This window comes from Arvicanthis niloticus, chromosome 18, assembly GCF_011762505.2.
Source record: "Arvicanthis niloticus isolate mArvNil1 chromosome 18, mArvNil1.pat.X, whole genome shotgun sequence".
Classification (NCBI taxonomy): Eukaryota; Metazoa; Chordata; class Mammalia; order Rodentia; family Muridae; genus Arvicanthis; species Arvicanthis niloticus.
Genome location: NC_047675.1, coordinates 8,271,776 through 8,290,198, shown reverse-complemented (window position 1 = coordinate 8,290,198; position 18,423 = coordinate 8,271,776).

Sequence of the window (18,423 nt, the reverse complement as noted above, 5' to 3'; positions counted from 1 at the left end):
AAAGTCAGATGGGGACCAGGAAAATCACCATCAGGACACAGATGAAGAAGGAGAAGGAGGGCATGGTGAAACTAAGATGCCACATGACTGAAGAGGTAGGCGGTTTAGCATAATTGATGGGAAGCTCATTATTCTGGTCTCTTTAATATACAGCCCTACCATACCATTATCCTTTTATCCTTGAAGAAGTTTCTCTCACTCCTTGGTAAAAATCATTTAGAGTACATTATTATACCAGCCATTAGCAGGAAGAGAGCTGACATTTGCTCAGATTTACTTTTAAAGTTTTGTATAAAAGTATTCAATTAGTAGTGGGTACCAGGCTTCAGTTGTGCAATGCCGAGTATGGGATCCCATTACTGTTTCAATCTTCCTACCAATAAAAGGGGGTGGACCTCCTGGACTTTTGATGGAAACTAATTAACAATCATGCCTTTCAGAGGTAAGTGTTATGTATTGCTTTAGTCGACAATATATTGAATAAGGAAGAGTTCTTTTATTTACAGAACTCTGCCCCTTCTCAATAGACTTCATGGATTTTTATAATTGATCTAATGATTACTGGATTGTTTCTTCCTCTCTCTGGAGACTGGTGGCATCAATCAAGAATTATACTGGCTTTTAATGTCTTTTTCCTTCGCTAGAGCAAGCATGACATGAGCTGTGATTGAATTCTTTTGCTATATTTTAGTAAGTTTATGGACACAGGAAAAATAAAATACTATTTGCTTTTAAATCAACAATAGGAGTGGCCAAAGGGGATTTTATGTAGAATTTATTCTCTCTGGGTGATTTTTGCCCAATGGTCCTTCTGTCCACCGCATAGTTTCCAATTTTTTTGTTTGTTTGTTTAAGAGCATCATCAAGACACATGGATGCTTCGGATGCTGAGCCCCACGTCCTCCCCTAATATTGAAGGAATTATTAAAAATGGCCACTAGTCAAAGCCCACTATCTAAGCTGTGGTGGTTCTGCCCAGCTTAGCCACCATGTTCAGCAGCCAGAGGCCACATGTGCTGCAGCTAGAAACAGCCAGCCAGAAACACCGGCCCTGCCACCCAGAAACACTAGCGTGGGAGATGGCTCTGCCAGTCTTGCACGCTGTTTCCGCAAGGCTGAACATTGCCCAGACCATCCAGCCATCCACATGGGCCTGGTAGGAAAATGAGACTCTAATGCTTAAATATTAATCAAAGGCATTATATGTTTGGTAATGCTCAATAACGAGATGTCTGTACAATCAGAGGTGTAACCCAATACCCAACCTAGATATACCAACTACTTTTGACTGCTGGAGACACTCACACATCTGCTTACATGTTTCTCTCTGTCTCTCTTTCTCTCATACCTCTCCCCTAACTCCTCCTTTTTCTCTCCTTACTCCTCCTCTTTCTCTTCTTACTTCTCTCACCTTAGCTCCTCCTACACTCTAACTCCAATTGGACAAAATGTGTGAGTTGCTCTGCATCTGTTTTTAGTCTTAATCACATGACCCCGCTCATCTCAAGCTGTCATCGAAATAAGTTCCGTTTCCTTTCTGTTTAGTGTCTAAATCCAACATTGATCCAACCTGCATTAGCCTAATCTGGGAATGTGATCCCAATCCAGACCAGAAAAATAATAAACAGGTAGTGCCCAGGGGAAAACAGAGGGATTCAAGCTTTAATCAATAAGAACTTGAAGAATGAACATTCTATAGTTATCATAGCTTTAGGCAAAACCAAAACAGGTCTGTCACTGTTCCTGACGATGACCAACTCCTCAAAGAAAATAATGTTTCCCTATGGAAAAGCAAAGGAAGTGAAGCCATTCCCCTTTCTGAATCCACTCCCCTTTCTGATTGGATTATGATGCAAGTTGAGGATGGCTATCTGTCCTTAGAGACTGAATAAAGAAGGCACGATAGATCTTGTACCATTCCTGAAAGGATGAAAAATTGTTGAGAATTTCCAAATCAACCATGTTTATTAACCCAGTTGAAATGGAAGCTGCTGCCCAGAGACACACATTTCAGCTTCATGTCAAATTGTGGTTGAACATATAGAAGTGGAATCATTTTGGCAGGCCCTTCCTTGGACAATTGCTTGAAACATGACAAAGGAACCACCAGCCCACCCCTGGGAGGCTGAGGTATGCATGTTACACAGTTCAAGCAACTACAGGAATGAGATCTCCCAAGACTTAGGCTGTGGTCAAAGTGGGTAGATGCTAAAATAAATGTTGCTGCTCTGGATTATGGGAAACTCAGGAGTTTACTACACCAAACCAAGAGGATTCTTGAAGCTTTTAACCTTCTTTTCAGAGTCGAGAAGTCACACAACTGAGGCTTTACGTTTCCTCTAAATGCTTTAGCTTGTGATGGACAGTTAGAAGGTTCGGTTTCCCCTCAATAGCTTGCCAATCTGTGTTTATTTGCAGGTCATAGCTAACTGATCACACAGCATCTCTGTTCCATTGCGGTAGACCAGCACTGTTCACTTGGTTATTTTCCTGGAAATTGTTTGTAAAGTGTTTCCAGACTGCAAACAACTGGGTTACGCTGAGCACTCTTGTTTTCTAAGCATTGGGTGCACTCCCTCCTCCCTTGACTTGGGTTGAAACTCTGGTCTGTTGATTTAGGTGCCTAAAGAATTTAGATGGAACATGGGTAGGCACATAGCTAAATGGATGATAGACACACAGAGACTCTTAAAGTGGTGTTCTGTTTATGGAAAGCTGAAGCATTGATTTGTAGGTTGCACATTAGGGGAGGGAGGGAGGGAGGGAGGGAGAGAGAGAGAGAGAGAGAGAGAGAGAGAGAGAGAGAGAGAGAGAGAGAGAAATAAAAGGAGAAAGAGTGTAAAAGAACATAAAAGGGATAGAGAGAGAGACAGAGCTAGAAACAAAGTGAAAGTCAGTTCAAGTGGGTGACTCTAACCCTGGCAAGAGATCAGACAGGCAAGTTCAAGCCAAAGCCAATTTCACTTTATTGGACCACACTGTTTCAGGCAATTAGAAAAATATTTGTTAAACATCAGATGAGAAAAAAGAACATGGAGGCCAATAACGCACAACAATGTTTATAAGAGAGAATTCATGAAGTGGGAAGAATAAATACAATTATTCTATCAGCACCTCCTGTTCTAGGGACGACTTAGCTCACATGGAGAAAGCAACTCTGAACACATGGCCAAAATACTTTCCTGCTGGCGTCCTCCTACCCCTATTGAAGTTTAAGATTCAAACAAGAATTCAACAATTACAAGAAAATATATCATGAGATTACCAATCACTTTTTAGTATAAATGTCCAAAAGGGTAATAAAACTGTCTTTTATAGCTTCTGTACACTCTTTGCTTTTCCACTTTGAGTGAAAACAACAACAACACAGTCAGACTAATTGATAAAGCATATGGGTGATGTCATAGGCTATTGAGTTCATCGAGGCTAATCCAGACAGGTGAGTGTGTGTCAACTCTTCATCCGACACAACAGACTGTCCAGTTTCCCATAGTGCATGCAGGCACAATCAATGTGGCTGAATCCCGTAGCCTGCTCTGCCAAGTTTTACAAACAACAGTAGCTGAGAAATGTGGAAATGCAAGACTCCATGTCAGTTAGTCTCATCATCTAACACACACACACACACACACACACACACACACACACTGAATATACATATCCCACATGATACACCGTATACATATGACCATACATACACTCATACATACACATGCACCACACAGACACATTCACACACACCCATATGCACACCCATGTTCGTGTACACACACACACACATACACCACACACACATATATACCATATACACATGCCACACACACAAATACCATATACACACATACATTCACATACACATGCATCGTACACAGACATTAACACACACATATATACCATATACACATACACCACACACATACATTAACACACACATATCACATACACACACACTTATATCACACACACACACAAACATACACCACACAATACACCACTTACATACACACAGTCTCTCTCTCTCTCTCTCTCTCTCTCTCTCTCTCTCTCTCTCTCACACACACACACACACACACATCCCTTACATATATACACGTGTGAAATATCCATGCTTGGTACCCTATCCATTACATAAACCTCTTTATTCTGATTCTTGAATCTCTGCTGGGCTACACTCTTTTTACAGTGTTATTTTCTATCCCTTATTTGTATCTAGTTCCTTAAAACTGTCAGATTCTACAGATGCTGGTGGTAAAACATGTTGGTGCAGTTATTCTCATGCTACAGTAAACCAAAATGGGGTTAGAGGTGGTCTTTCATGTCCGCCACCACAGGCTAATGCAAGCCCTCAGATCAGTTTGGCTTTTCTGAAAAAGCAAATGCATCTCAGTGTATGCCAGGTTTTCACTGAAAATCCAATGACAGTGAAGTGCACATAAAGACATATTTGTATAGCAACTGTCCAAGAAACACCAAGTTATTAAAAACTAAATTAGCTATAAATCCTAACACTAACTCTATTTTTGACCAGTTTTAGCCTAGAGCTTCATTTTTTTTTTTCATTGAAATCCAGTGACCCCGGGGAATTATTTTCTTATTGATTTTAAGGGACAAGAAAAAATTGTCTTAAACATTGGCTATGATTGTGTACAATAATGACTACAGGGTCTTCAGTCATATCTAACAGAAAGCATGGCTATCTGCTTGTAATGAGAGAATCTGGAAACACAGCTAAGACCCAGGCCCAGACCCAGGGCTCTGAATCAGCACACCCCCAAATCTATATCATGTGTGCAAAGGTCCTGTTCTGCTGATCCAAAGCTGCAGGATCTCCATGACACAGGCCGACAAGAGGGTAACCGGGAGCAGTCCTGATGAGGATCCAGAATTGATGGTGTCACAGACATCAGTCATCTCGAACAAGACCAGTGACTCATGTCAATGAGCATTTGCAAATGAAGATGTACGGACAGAGGGGTACACTGTAGGACACACATGACACACTACAGCTTCCACTGAGATGTTTCCTATGCTTTGGGTTTCTTGTTGTTGGTGGTTTGTGTGTGTGTGTGTGTGTATGTGTGTGGGTGTTTTATTTTCCCAGAGAGGTTGCAATGTCAAAGGGCAGATATGAGGGGGCAGGGAGAGGAGTGGGATGGGGTGCATGATGTGAGACTCACAAAGAATCAATAAAAAGTTTTAAAAAAAGAGAAATTCCAACTACACATTAACTTGACTTATGCAACATTTGAGTGAGTGCATTGTGTGTATATGTGTATTTGTGTGTGTGTATGTTTGTGTGTATGTTTATGTGTGTGTATGTTTGTGTGTATGTTTATGTGTATGTATGTTTGTGTGTATGTGTATGTTTCTGTGTATATGCGTATGTTTGCGTATGTGTGTGTGTTTGTGTGTGTATGTTTGTGTGTGTGTATGTGTATGTTTGTGTGTGTATGTGTATGTATGTGTGTGTGTTTTTGTGTATGTGTATGTATGTGTGTGTGTATGTGTGTGTTTGGTGCATAGTTCTTTGTGTAAATGTGCCCTTTTTTTGCATTCAGATCCTGCTTGAAGAAGCTTTAGAATGTGAGGTATTTATTATGCCCCCAGTCAAAACACCAGAGGAGAGAAGCTTGCATGGGCATCTGGTCAGTTTTTAAGTACTGTTATTGAATCACTGTTCTTGGAAGACATTGATGTGGTGAAACATTTCTGCTAATTTCCCCTGAAGAATGTCACATTGGGTAATGTTCTGTGGGTGGTCACGTAATGAGACACTGGTGTCTGTCTATCACACATACTGTACATGAAAGGAGGCATAGATAAAGGTAACATGAATTCCATCCCCCTATGTTTACGTGATGCTTATCACCAGGCTAGCTAGACACCCGGGCTAGAAGTTTTATGACAAGAAAAATTTCCACCTCCATTTATTTGAAATCAACGGGCACTGAGACTAGACAGGCTTTTGAACATGTAATCGGACTGAACTGATGGCTCAGGAGAGTCAGAGATGAAGTGACTTACCAATGTGGCAACAGTTCTTGCATTGCCAGGAGTGTGAGCATCTGTTTCCGTGGGGTGCCTCGTGAAACAAGGCTTCTATCCTTATTAACATATCGTAAGCATTTTGCAAGCAATCGGCATTGAAACTGTTTTTATTGTTGTTTTGTTTTCCTTTTTGTTTTTTTTTTTTTTTTTTTTTTTAAAAAAAAACTAAACCAGCGACTTCTGTAAAACTTGGCTAGTTACTGTACTGTACTGGTTTATTTTTGAAGAACAATGGCATGGGAATTTTCAAAGAAAAATACTTGGTTCCTTTTTTTTTCTATAGAAAAGGGCAAGAATTAAGCAACTTATGTGGAATGAGCCTATGTAATATTTGTATGTATGAGTACTTGTGATGTATATGTGCATATACGAGCATTAAGAATACATCCTCCTTTTTGTAAGTAAATATAATAATTTTTAAGGCTGACCCCTTGGTAGTCTCTTCTCTTTACAGAGTTAACACAACAGCGTGTGTTGTTGATTAAGACTAACATCACTCAGTTCAACTGGACATTTGACAAAGTCACATTGTAACAGTAAGGGGACACACAGAACATCTGTATTTTCTTTTGAAAAGTCTTTCACTTCCTTCCTCTTCCTCCCCTCTAACTCCCTTTGTTTTCGTTCTGTCTTGAACTGTAACGAGGACATTCTGGCAAGCTGATTTATTCATCTTGACCTCCGCTGTGGTTAATCCACCCGAGACAAAGATCAACTTCTGACAAACACTGCTTTCCTTTCCTCAGAAAGAAAAGAAATTCACCTAGTTGCTTGCAATCTCTGGCTTAGGTGTGGTGAGAAGGAAGATCCTGAGAGGAAAGAAGCAGTGAGCATCCATGCCCCTTTAATCTCTGAGTGCTCACTGGCACTGCTTGCTGAAGTATTTTATCAACTCCATACATTTCATCATCTTGAAGCTCTACAATTCAAAAGAAGTTGTAAAGGATGCTGAGGAGCCTGCAACCCATGTTGGCATGCTCTACTTCTGTCCTCCATCAATTGGCATGGGAACAAATTTTGTATTCTCTTTGAATGGGAGTAGATTAATCAAACACACTGGAAACTAAAGTGGATACTAAGAGCTCACTAGAACAATTAGTTCTGGCTTCTTTATCAAATCCTTTACCTAAGCTGCTAACAATGAAAGAAGCCAAGGCATATGAGTATTCTATATTTTGCCTTCCTTCTCTTGGTCGTTTGTCAATCAGTAACTTTTGTTGAGCAATTACTCTGCATGAAACAGTATGCAGATTCAGAGCCTCCAAGTCCTGTGAAGAGACCCACTGTTTGAAGGAGTGCCAGTGGGCTGTCAGAGACAAAGTTGACATTTTTACAAATAAGTTAGTTCAGTGGTTAAGAAGTGATCGGTTTATAAGAGGGCTCCTCAATCTAGAATCTACTACCACACTGTTAGTATCCAGGAGGAAGATTGAAAATCAGCATTTTCTTATGTTATTCAGACACTAATTAGTATTTCATGTAAATAGTGGTCCAAGTGTTCAGTGAACAGGAGCCGTGGTCTTTGAAGAAAGAGCAGTCACCAACACCATTGCATTTAGGATCAAAAATGGAGAGATTAATTAACCCAGTGGTCCCCAAACCAAAGTAACTCTTAAATTTTCCATAGCATTCAGAGTAAAACCCAGGTTCTCAAAATCCAGCCTTTTCTCAAACTTAGAGAAATAGAATTTGGAAGGCTAGAACCAAGTTTCTCAAGGCCTTGTATTAAGTCTGAGGGTCTGTCAGGTGTGGGAATTACTGTCCAGGGGAAACGAATCAATGCTTGAGTGAGAGCAAAGTCCCCAGAGACTCTCTAAGCTAGCTGTGCAGACAGTGCTGTGGGGAGCAGATAAAGCTGTTTCCTGCCTTCTGCCTGTACAGCAGAGCGCCTAGACCCCCATGCTGGGGATGCAGGTACCAAGAGCCATGCAGGTCACTCTAGAATGGTGCCAACTATTCCCCGACTTAGTATTTTTCATGAGGAAATTCCAGTAAGAATGGGATTTATGGGTCAAAGGAACCAACAACACTGCAGAAGCATAGTATCCTAATTTGCTGACCAAACAAAACTGGGAGGAGACTGTGGTTTATTCCAACTTCCAACTCATAGTCCATCATCAAGGGAAGTCAAGGCAGGAACACAAGACAGGTAGTTAGATCCAGGAACCGAAGCAGAGACCATGGAGGAATGATACTTATTGGCAACCCCAAGGCTTTCTCAGCTTTCCTTCTTATAGAGCCCAGAACCACCTACCCAAGGGCTGGCTCTGTTCACTTTCACATCAGCCATCAATCAGGAAAATGCCCCACGGACATGTTCATAAACCAGTCTGATAGAAGCTACTCTTCAGTTAAGTATTCCTCTTCCTACATGACTCTGTGTATCCAGTTGACAAAGACTAACTAGCACACATACCGAAAAAAACTCACGACATGAGTTGAAGCCCTGGTGTTTTCTTAAGTTAAGAGACAGAAACCACAAAGTAACAAGGAAGGAGACAGGAAACCAGCAACAAAACACAGAGAGCCTAAGCTGTGATACAGACACCACGGGATGCCACATCACATGACTCGGCTGGTGAATTCTTTGGCAGGGCACATACAGCCTGCCTAGCTTTTATTTAAGATGGGTAGACTTGACTCATCTCTGAAGTTTATTCAAAGTAGAAATAAAGGGGGGGGGGGAAGAAGATCTCTCTTGAACAGTTCTCAGCCTTGACTGCACAATGTTAGTGCCTGAAAAAGGCCCTCCAATGCCACTTGAGACCTAACACTGACCTCTTGGTACTGACTAACCTATCTCAGGCTCTTCTGTTGAGAAGACTGGATTCTCCCTCCTCAGTCACCATCAATTGATGTAGCTCTTCTGGGAGTAAAGCCTTGTGAGAATTCCCTCATCTAGTTGGCATGCCAGTTTCAGTTGCCATTTTTTTTTTTTGGATTTTGTTTATGTGACCATATTCAGATTTTCTGGGTTGCAGCTTTATTGTGATGTATAGAAGACACGATACCAGAAAGTATTCTGGTTTTCTTTCTTTTTCTTTCTTTCTCTCTCTCTCTCTCTCTCTCTCTCTCTCTCTCTCTCTTTCTTTCTTTCTTTCTCTTCCTCCTTCTCTTCCTCCCCCTCCTTTACTTTTCTCTGAGCCACCAAGATGAAGAAAAGAAATAAGCAATGGATGGGCCAGTGGTTTCATCTTTCTTATGAGGCACACATACTACATTGTTCATTTGTTTATTTGCTTGTTTTTGTATTTTTCCATGATAAAAGTATAGCTGTAGAGCAAACTAAACAAACCAAACAGATCAAAAGTTGAAACAAATAAAAATAACTACTGCACCTAACGGCTATCTGATTGGTCAGAAACTAAGGTGGTGGGATGCAGGTGAATGAGGCTTTAGCAAGCTCAAGTTCAGTGTCCAAGAGAGGAAAAGGGAGTGGTGCACATGCTGAGGAGAGCTGGGTCACAGGAACAGTGACACAGGAGACCCAAAGTCCTCTTGCTGCCCAGGGTTTTGCAGGCTTGGTTCTTCCTGCTTCCAGTGTCCATTTTCCTTGGACCCCACACTTCCCTCCAAACTTTCGCTAACTTGAATGGCTCTCTGCTTCTTATGTGAAATGGAAACTTCCTAAGATTGCTTTCAGAATTAAATTATCTATGGATTTAGATGGTTAATAAATATATTTGTTTTAGAATACCAAGGTTCTGTGATACTCAGGGCACTAAAACAAAAGCTGGTTGATACACCTCCATAACTGGCATGCCAGATTTCAAAACACAAACACAATTAGAAGGTGTACAATCAATGCAACCTACATTACATACTGTAGAAGAAGCAAAAGTATTTTTAACTTGACAATTAAAAGAACCTTAACACATGTGTGCTAATACCTGTTTGAAATCCAGGTCCTGCTCCAACTTTATGTCTTGCTAACATATCATAGAAAACTGCAGCTAATTTCCATATATGTCTCTGAAAATGTCCAGAACCAGACTTCCAAATGAAGACTGTTATTTCCAATATTGGATTGATTTCTAGATCAGTCCATGATTCTGAATAACTGGTCACATTTAATAACAATACAAGAGGCATTATAATTTCTCTTTTTGATTCTCTGTTCTACAAGGTCTAAGAACTTGAGACAAGGCAGCTTGTCCCATCAGGAGTATAGGTAAGCAATGGTGGGTCGGGAACTTATGTCCAACACAAGCTTCCCCGTCACCATTGTCAGGGCACTCAGCAAGCTCACAGGTCAGCATCATTCTTTGTCTCAGTCACAGCATGTCTCACCTCTTGCTCTGGCAGCCACCATGCTCCTTCAGCATCCTGCAGAAAAAGCACAAACATGCCCCCTTCCCCATATTTAATACCTCATCCAGATCATGCCTTATGACAGTAATTGGATCCTTCCCTTTCACCTATAAATAAAAAGAACATGATTTAAATAAATTTGTGGTGTACAGGGATATATCTTCCCTTTTTTATTTTATGAAGTGTTCTAAAGCTCCATGGGTCCATTCCACAGTCTCTTGTCCCTGACAATTATATGGTAATGTTAAATTGTTGCTAAAGAGTCTCAAATGTTCAACTGCCATAGGCAGTTCCATTATTTGTTTGTTTGTTTATGTTATTTTATTTTTTTATTACTGGGTCTTTTATTTATCTACATTTCAGATGTTATCCCCTTTCCCCATTCCCCACCCCCAGAAATCCCTTAACCCATCCTCCCTCCTCCTATTTCTATGAGGGTGTGCCCCACCCACCCACCCACTCCCACCTCCCCTCCCTCGAATTCCCCCTTCAAAGCATGCAGCCTTCAAGGGACCAAGGTCTTCCTCTCCCACAGATCCCCGACAAGTCCATCCTTCTCTACAAATACAGCTAGAGACATGGAGGAGTCTTGCTCTTTCTCCACATCCTCGCCAGCATCTGCTGTCCCCTGAGGTTTTGATCTTAGCCATTCAGACTGTGTAAGGTGGATCTCATGGCTGTGGTGATTGCATAGGAGAACAAAGCACAGAGCACTGCCCCCTTTAGCTCTTCTGGGTTGATGACTCTGTTCCCCATTCTGTCCATCTTCAAGCTTTGATCTTGCTAGACAATCTTGTCTAAAATCTTTACAGACTGGAAGATAGACAAATATCTGTAAACATTTTCATTGTTTTAATTGAAAATATTTTTTCTTTCATACAATATATTCCAGTCAAGATTTCTCCTTCCTTTTCTCCCAGATCTGCTACATCTCCTCACCCCCAACCCATCTAACTTCATGCCTTCTCCCTCTTTCTTTAGAAAACAAACTGGAAAATGAAAAAAAACTAACAAATCAGAATTAAAAAGAAAGAGTGCAAAGAACACATGTACACACTGACACACATACACACACCCCTCACAATTTGAAACTGTAGTATATAAGTGGAGGATCAGTAAGCTTTTTTTTTTTAAAGCCCAAATAAAGCAAGCTGAGACAAGAAACTCCTCAAATTACCTTTGAGTTGGTTCTTCGTTAGCCTCCTACTGCCTGGCCCAGGGCCTGCCCTTAAGCGCCGTTTGTATACCTAGTGAGACTCCATTGGAGAAAGCTAATTTTTCCATTGCAAATAGTTGTCAATTGCAGATATCTTCTGGGTTAGAGATGGGATCTTGTGCCCACTTGCCTTCTTAGTTCTGGGACCTAGTCTAGCTTAGACCCTTGCAGACCCTGAGCCTGCTGCCACAGGCTCTGAGCACATGGTCCTGCTATACCTTGAAGACCTTGTTTCCTGGGTGGTCTTCGTCCCCCTGGTTCTTACGGGCTTTCAGCCTCCCCTTTTGCAGAACTCCTCATGCCCTGAGGAGAGAGACTTGATACAGACAACTCGTTTAGGACTGAGCATTTCAAGATCTTTCAGTCTCTGTCCACTGTCTGGTTGAGGGTCTCTGTATTAGTTCCTGTCTACTGCAATACTTTAAATTGTACCTCTTTCTGATGGCTTACAAGTTTCTGTCAGTAGAAACACACAGAACTGTGATTTTCTTCTCTCTCGTTTTTAAAACTGTGTGCTTGTGTGTGTGTGGGAGTGTGTGTGTTGTTATGTATGTGCCGTGAAGGTGTGCAGATATTCCAGGTCGGCTATTTTATGGTGTAAGGAGCCGAAATATAATCTGCCACCCCAAGTTGGCGCTAGCCTCGTGTCTTCTCCAGATGTAAACATTGATCTGCGCAGCTGCTAGGCAAAAAGGCGTGCCAAAGTCACTGAATGTTGGGTGGTGAGCGAACAGCCAATCAGAAGTGAATACGTCACTCTAGACTGTACTTAAGCCAGGCCCCTTCCACAGCTCTGCCCTTCCGCGCGCGCCTCTCCACCTATTTCCACGTGTGTGTGAGACAGATTAAAAAGCCTCGTTTTGCAGTAACTACCCGATCTCTGCGTCTCGTGCTTTCTCTCCCACGGATGCTAGGCTCAGGGGTGCGCATTAGACTATGGCTTTCTACTTTGACCTTTTAAGACAAGGGCTCTCACTGTTTATGGACTGGGCTAGGTTGGCTGGCCAATGGCTTCAAAGATCCACCTGTGTTTATAGTCCCATGTCCCTGCAAGACTGGGTTTACCATACCACCAGCTTACTTACATACATCCAGTGTTTGACAGAGTTCTAGAGAGCTAACTGGGGTTCTCCTCTTTGCAGGCACAAGCACTTTACCCACTGAGCCTTCTCCACACCCCTCTCCTCTTTTTTTAAGTGAACGGTACATTTCAGGTATTTTTATTTGAGGATTGAGAAAGAAGCAGAGGCCTGAAGAGTCTATTCAGTGTGAAGTAAGATGGTCCCAATGATGTCACGCTTGAATTTATCCATCTGCAAACAGAAGGTCTGTCTCTGCAGTCTTATGTAATAACATGCCACAAAGAGTCACAATTACATAACTGTGCAATATAGAAATGATTGTTTAACTCACATTACCGGCTTACTCTGGTAATTTCCTGGACATGTATGTGGGCAAACAGACAGTTTGCCATGGAAGACGGCTCTGTTAAAAAGTCATGTTATGATGAAATTGTGGTAGTTTAAAAAGAAAGAAAGAACACTCAAAAGTGTTTGAAAAGAACCAGCGTTGCTTGGTCTGTGAATAAACTTTCTGGAATATTTTCCAAGTTTGGCAAAGAATAAGATTTCGAGCCAAAGGATCAAAGACAGCTACTGAAGACTTCTCAGGTCTGCCTGATGCTGGAAACAGAGCCTTAAATGCGGCTGGAAAAGGAAACACACACGTAAAACCATGGCCACCCTGCTGGTTCTACTAGTGTATAAGGTGCCTTCCAGAAAAATGGAACTGGAACAAGAAATGAGGGAGGAATGGGTGGGGTCAGATCCCTTCCTGAGAGAGGAAGGGGCGGGCTCAGAGCTCTTCCTGAGGGAGGCAGCTCTTCCCGCCTACCCTGGCCAACACATCTGAATGCTGATCCCTTGGGTTGATTTAGTTGAGGAGCTGAGTATCCATAAGAGAAAGAAGGCACGAATTTAGCAAATGAGTGAAAAACAAATTAAAGGATTGGATTGAACTGACCTTTGCTCTTTCAAGGAGGACTGAAACGTTTACGGAGACAGAACACCCAAGGCAGCAAGACCATGGATTCACATTTCAGAACACTGCTTGATGTTAAAGTCACAAACAAAGGTGATGGTGTGTATGTAAATATGTGTTACAGTGTGTGTGTGTGTGTGTGTGTGGTCTCAAACACGTTGCAAACAGATGATGTGCCTATTTAACATATCACAGCAAGCCAGCGGACAGTCCAGACCTGTTACAGGTCCCCTTGGCTGGCTGGGCCGCCCTCCCCCAGTTCTCTTCCCTGTATTATCCAACCATTTTGGTTACCTGGCCCTTTTGTCTACACTTTGGGCCTCTTGGATGCTGCACTTGGTTCCTCTCACTCCTTCCTCTTCCCCCTCCCTGCTTCACACAGCTCAGGGTCAGGTCCACTCTTCCAGATGTCTCTGCCTCTGGCTGTGACTGTGCCTAGGAGCAGTCATGTCTCTTCCTTTTTTTTTTTTTTTTTTTTTCATTCAGGATGTACATGCATATCTGCAGAAAATAAAATAGTTGACATTGATTATATGTGTAAAAGGATTCATTCAAGGGAAAACTTTTATAAAACATTTCTTGTTTGCTTTATTTAGCTTTTCATTAAAAAAAAAAACTCCTCAAAACAAAGCTCAAAATTTAGTTCAGTACACTTTTCTCTTTGTCTGTAACCATGGTAAACATTTGCAGTGTTCTCCTATACTGGAAGAAATAAACTTACAATGCCAAGGAAAAAAATTATCCATTGATAGTGTGTTGGTCTGTAGTATTTCTTTTGTAAATCTTTATTCTCCAGTTTTCACTAGTACATTATTTTTGTTAAATTTTCCTTATTTCCTTATTTTCTTCTCCATCATCATCATCATCATCATCATCATCATCATCATCATCATCATCATCATCATCATCGTGTGTATATGTGTTAGGTGGTTATCTTTGTGCCACAGCACTTACATGAAGTCAGAGGAAAACCTTGTGGAGTTGATTCTCCTTCTACTTTTACAAGGATTCTGGGAATCAGCTCATGTTGACAGGCGAGTGTCTGTCCCACACTAAGTGTCTGTAAGTCCACATGTTATAAAATATATAACTTATAGTTTAATGAGACTATTTCCTTGTATATAATGAATGAGAAGTAATGATGTAATGATAAGCCAATTCTAGCAGGCAGCGGCTAAGCCTAGTCAAACTTGGCTGAAGAGGAGTTTATAAAACAGATGTTCGCCCCAAACTAGCCTTGAAATTACTGAGCAGACGTGAAGGCAAACATTGTGCAGAGTGGACTGCCAGCCGTGAGTGTCAGTTCTCTCTATGGCCTAGGTATGTGGCAATGAAATGACCCGAGGAGAAGAAAAATACACACAGTGGTTCTGCAATATGCACTAGATAATCTGAAACAGGATGACCATACTAGCTCTAACACATGTGTGTTCACAAAAGATTCCACGGAAGGGCCTCAGAGGGTATCGGGATGGGCTGATCTTTGGGGATAAGGAAGAAAGAAATAAAGCTGGGTTTTAGAGCTCCGTTGTTCTGTCCCCCCACGCCCGCCCCATGGAACAATAGCCAAAGAAATCATCTATGTCTGACTAATAAAATCAAGAAGAAACAGCTACTAAACAGACATTCCTTGGAAGATACAGCTTACCCTCTGAAAGTTAAGGGAAATGACTACTATCCTTTTGATACTGTAACTTTAAAGTCTTTAAACTTATTTGATAAGAAGTGCATGCCTGTTTCTCTACGACAAAACTTTCTTTAAAAGCGATCACTTAAACCCAACACCAAAGAGGTAGTGAGTTACAGGTAACTTTGTTAGGCTGGTAGGTGGATAATAAACTCTAATGGGAGGCATACTGTTTAATTTTCCCAATGCTAATAAGTCATTCCATTTTTATGAAGTCTCAATTATGATACTAGTATATTTGGCCTGGCTTGGTTTTCTAAGACTAATGCTCAATAAAAATGGTGGTGGGATTTAATCTTAACTTAAAAGGGAACGTTGGTAGAGACTGGGAGGAAAGTCACCTTCCATTCACCATGCCTAGTGTACTTTAGGATCATGGCTTGGAGTTTCCCGGTCTTTCAGCTTTCAAAAGGGGTCTCACTGATTACTTCCCTTGATTCTCACAAACACCACTACATTTGGAAAGTAGAAAAATTATTTTATATATGCATTTACAGAGTCTCAAAGACTTAGCAGCTACTTCTCATTCTTGCCAATTTTTTTTTTTGGAGGCCAAGTGCTTAAGGAAGGTCATGGACCTTGTGAGGTACCAGATGAAGGCTCTAAAATAGCCTGGTCATTTGGAGAACAACGTGGTTACAGTACCTTTACCTGCCTAGCCTCTATTGAAGTCTTTGGCACAAAGATCATTGTGAGGTGGAAGCTTTCTGATTGTGAGTGTGGGGGCTTTCTGAGCTTCTATTGGTGGAGGATACTTAAACCAAATCAGAAATATAGACTGGAAGGGACAAAAGAGAGCCAGTCTGACACCTACCAGGAAAAACAGAGCCCAAATAGAAACTTTGCTTTAAAAGGGAGCAACTTTATTTTTATTTATTTATCTATCATATATATTGGTTATATATGATAATAGGTTTCATAATGATATTTTCCTAAGTAGACATACTATATTTATCAAGTTCAACCCTCACTATGCAATCCAATGAGTTCTGTTAGGGTTACTTATGAAAGCATGGATGGGGTATTAGTTTAAGTATCAAACCCTTGGATGAATGGCTGAGGTGCATCCCCCAGCATCCTTCAGTCCCTACCGGTTACAAGGTATGCTGGCATTCATCATTCTCTACCTCTTCACCCAGGGGCTGAGCTGCCTTTCTCCCAGAGGTTCTTCTCTATGTAATCTAGCCATTTCAGTTACTCAGTCCTTTTCCCCCCTTTTAACCTTTTGCCCTCTTGGCTGCTGCACTTAGTTTTTCTCTATCTGCTTTCCCATCCCGTCCCTCTCCTCCTCACATGACTCAGAGTCATGTCTACTGTGGATTCTTCCAGATTTCTCTGCATTTATCTGTGCTCTGGCTTTCATCTACAAAAATCCTTTCTCTTCCATCATACCTAAGAGCAGGTATGTACATTTTTCTTTCTTTTTTTTATTCAAATTATTTATAGGAGAACGGACAATTATCCAGTGAAGAAATCTGTACCACTGAAGAAAATGTCTCTCCCTCCTTCAGTCACCACTACCTACCTATAGATATTGTTTTAGTTAGGGTTTTACTTTTGTGAACAGACACCATGACCAAAGCGAGTCTTATAAGGGACAACATTTAACGGGCTGGCTTACAGGTTCAGAGGTTCAGTCCATTATCATCATGGCAGGAAGCATGGCAGCACCCAGCAGATAAGTTGCTGTAGAAAGAGAGTTCTGTGTCTTGATTTGACTGTAAACAGGAGAAGACTGTCTTCTAGGCAGCTAGGAAGAGGGTCTCAAAGACTACCACAACAGTGATACACTTCCACCAACAAGGCTACACCTCCTAACATTGCTACTCCCTGGCCAAGAATATTCAAACCACCACAGTTACTCAGGGAGGAGTGGAACCAATCTTGTGTTGTTCTAGGTCTTATGTGTATGTACCAATATTGTTCTGTAGTACATCTTGAGGTCAGGGATGGTGATTCCTCCTGAAGTTCTTTTATTATTCAGGATTGTTTTGGCTATCCTAGTTTTTTGTTGTTGGTGGTGGTGGTGGTTTTTTTGTTTTTCCATATGAAGTTGAGAATTGCTCTTTCAGTGTCTATAAAAAATTGTATTGAAATTTTGATGGGGATTGCATTAAAATCTGTAGATTGCTTTTGATAAAATGGCTATTTTCACTATGTTAATCCTACCTATTCATGAGCATGGGAGATCTTTCCATCTTATGATATCTTCCTCAATTTCTTTCTTCAGAGACTTGAAGTGTGATACAGATCTTTCACTTGCTTGGTTAGAGTTACACCAAGATATTATATATTATTGTTGCTATTGTACAGGGTGTTGTTTCCCTAATTTCATTCTTGTCCCATTTGTAATTTGTGTCAAGGAGGAATACTGATTTCTTTGAGTTAGTTTTTGTATCCAGTCACTTTGCTGAAGGTATTTATCAGCTGTAGAAATTCTCTGGTATAATTTTGGGGTCACTTATATAGTCTATCACAACATCTGCAAATAGCAAAACTTTGACCTCTTCCTTTCTAATTTGGGTCCCCGTGATCTCCTTTAGTTGTCTTATTGCTCTAGCTAGAACTTCAAATATTATATTAAATAGGCAAGGAGAGAGTGGGCAGCTTTGCCTTGTCCCTGATTTTAGTGGAAATGCTTTAAATTTCTCTCCATTTAGTTTGATGTTGGCTATTGGCTTGCTGTATATTACTTTGATTTTGTTTAGGTATGTGCTCTGTATTCCTGTTTTCTCTAATACCTATAATATGAAGGAGTGCTTGATTTTATCAAAGGCTGTTTTAGTGTCTAATAAGATAATCATGTGATTTTTTTGGTTTGTTTATATGGTGGATTATGTTGATGGATTTTCATATATTGAACCATATCTGCATTCCTGAGATAAAGCCTACTTGATCCTGATAGATGATGTCTTCGTTGTGTTCCTGGATTCAGCTTTTGAGTATTTGATTTTTGCATCAAGGTTCATAAGAGAAATCAGTTCAAAGTTCTTTTTCTTTGTTGAGTCTTTGTGTGGTTTAGGCATCAGGGTGAGTGGCCGCATAGAATGAGTTTGGCAGTGTTTCTTCTGTTTTTATTTTATGGAATAGTTTGAGGAGTATTGGTATTAGTTCTTCTTCG